We start from the raw sequence: 2,476 nt of genomic DNA on the forward strand, positions 1-2,476 counted from the left end.
GAAAAAAAAAAAAAAAGCAAACGCTGCCCCAGTAGATAAGTTAGCCCTGGTTTCCGTGGCCTTCAGGAGTAATGACAGAATTAAGACAATTTTATAAATGGAAAACTAAGAGACGTTTGTCTTCAGCAGACCTGTGCTACCGGAAAGGATAATGGAAGTTCCTCATGTGAAAAGGAGAGGATATTAACAAGGAAGGCTTGGATCCTCAGGAGCACACGAAGGACAGCAGACATGGTAAATATGTGGCCAACATACAAGACTACTTTATCTTTCTAAGGTCTTTAAAGATGTGTGCATAGTGCTCCAGAGTTTTCACTGTAGTTATTATTAAATATGTAATAAAGCTGATATATAAAACTGCTTTAAAAAGCTGGCTGTGATGCAGCACACCTCTAATCCAGAACTGAAGAGACAGAGGCAGGAGGCTCACTGGGGTCTGAGGCTGGCACATTCTATATATTGGGATCCAGTACTACTTAGACCCTGTCTCAAAACAAAACAAATACCCCTCCAAAACAAATAATAACATCAACTAAAAACTGCTATAAAATCACAAGAAAATATGCTTTATGGGAGGAAGTAAGAAGAGAAATCTATGTATTTTCACGATACTAACTACATCTTATATTAAAAGAACAGTGTTCTAGTTGAGCTCTGAAAGAATGAGGTGTAGGGCTGGAGAGATGACTCAGTGGTTAAGAGCACTTGCTGTTCTTCCAAAGGACACAGGTTCAGTTCCCAGCACCCACATGGTTGCCCACAGTCATTGGTAACTCCAGTTCCAGGAAATCTGATGCCCTCTTCTGACCAGTATGGATGTGCACAGTCATGCATGTGTGTACGTATGTGTACCACATAATACACACAAAATTAATAAATGAGTCAAAAAATTTAAAAATACTGAGTTATATATTAAAATCTTGAAGAAAGTACTAAATTCAAATAAATATAGTTAATGAAGCAATAAAAATGAGCTGGGCTTGGTGTGCACACTTTTAATTTCAGCACTCAGTCAGGCAGAGGGAGGCGGATCTCTGTGAGTTCAAGGCCAACCTGGTCTACAGAGTGAGTTCCAGGACAACCAGGGCAGTTACACAGAGAAACCCTGCCTTGAAAAACCAAGAAAAAAAAAAACAGTTAAAATACAATACTAAAAATATTTGAATTATTTTTTTAAATTGTATAAGAGGAGAAAGAATTATTACAACAAAGATTTTAAAAAATGCAATGAAATGATGAAACTGAACAAAATATTTACTTTAAATATTAAATACTAAATACCTCAATTTTTGGGAAATTGTCAGCACACATATGAAGAACATCAAACCATATTATCTATAAAAACTAATATAAGCCATGCAGTGGCAACACATACCTTTAATTCCAGCACTCAGGAGACAGAGGCACGTGCATGTCTTATGTGTTCAAAGCCAACTTGGTCTACAGAGTGAGTTCCAGGACAGCCAAGGGTATACATAGACACCCTGTCTCAGAAAACAATAACAAAAAAAAAAAAACTTAAAAAACAAAGAACTTGGAGTAATTATTTCAGTAGAAGCTTTTTTTGGTGGCCTGAGAGATGCTCCATGGTTAAGGGCATTCACCACCAAGCCTGATGACACTTCCATCCCCAGACCATGACTGTCCTCTGACCTCCACATAACCTCCCCCAAAATGAATATGCTGAAAATAACCTTTGAAGTGAAAGTCACAATGAGACAGTTATGGAATACAGGTTTCCAACAGACAATAGATAAGTAGATACTGTGTACTTCTTAGCAACAAGATTTATAGTCCCATCCAGTGAGAGTCTAGCAGGCCTGGGAAGCACACTGTGGGGGTGAAGTACTGATATATTGCTAAGCTTCAGTGACCCAAATAAATTATAAAAGTTAACTTGTCAGTATTAGACAACAATGGGGCCACATTTAGAGGACTTGCCTATTATGCATGACACAGTGTGGAAAGATGAGGGCTATTCTTGGGAAAGGAAGCCTAGGCACATTAGAGGTAAAACCTCACAAAGAGAAGCTGGAAACCAGTCTGTGAGATGCTTTTCATATAAAAGTCCAAACAGAAAAATGTAGATGCCAGTAGAGAATAGAATATCATCGTAAAAGCTGCCACAAGCTGGGCGGTGGTAATGCAAGTATTTAATCTCAGCACTCAGGAGGCAGAGGTAGAAGGATCTCTGTGAGTTCAAGGACAGCCGGGTCTGATGGAGGAAGGTCATTGAGCAATAAAGAAACTGCTTGGCTGGCCCTGATAGGTTAAAGCAAAGGTGGGAGGAGTAAACAGAATAGGATGCTGGGCGGAAGAGGAAGTGAGGTCAGACTCTGCTCTGCTCCCAGAGAGACCCGACAGCTCTGCTCTCTGGAGCAGAGACGCCATGCTCAGCTCTCCCAGGCAGCTCTGACCCAGGATCGATGTAGGCTAGAATCTTCCCGGTAAGCACACCTTGGGGTGCTTACACACA

At 40.2% G+C, this 2,476-nt stretch overlaps 1 protein-coding gene across 12 annotated transcripts in view; it reads left to right on the forward strand.

The window, feature by feature from the left end:
• The window catches only part of Baz2b (bromodomain adjacent to zinc finger domain 2B), a 321,551-nt gene that overhangs the window by 52,526 nt on the left and 266,549 nt on the right, over positions 1–2,476 (forward strand). For 10 of the 12 annotated variants that reach the window (XM_050122560.1, XM_050122535.1, XM_050122624.1 and 7 more), the window contains exon 2: positions 130–234. The exons of 1 other annotated variant lie outside the window; for it this stretch is intronic. The gene's annotated coding sequence lies outside the window, so the exon portion shown is untranslated. Of the gene's footprint in view, positions 1–126; positions 235–2,476 lie in introns of all 12 variants that reach the window. One more of the 12 variants, XM_050122543.1, reaches the window with a different exon arrangement.

The sequence above is a fragment of the Alexandromys fortis genome, unplaced genomic scaffold (genome assembly GCF_014885135.2).
Source record: "Alexandromys fortis isolate MF-2015 unplaced genomic scaffold, M_Fortis_MF-2015_v1.1 scaffold_8_9099976_23576923, whole genome shotgun sequence".
In the NCBI taxonomy this organism is placed as follows: Eukaryota; Metazoa; Chordata; class Mammalia; order Rodentia; family Cricetidae; genus Alexandromys; species Alexandromys fortis.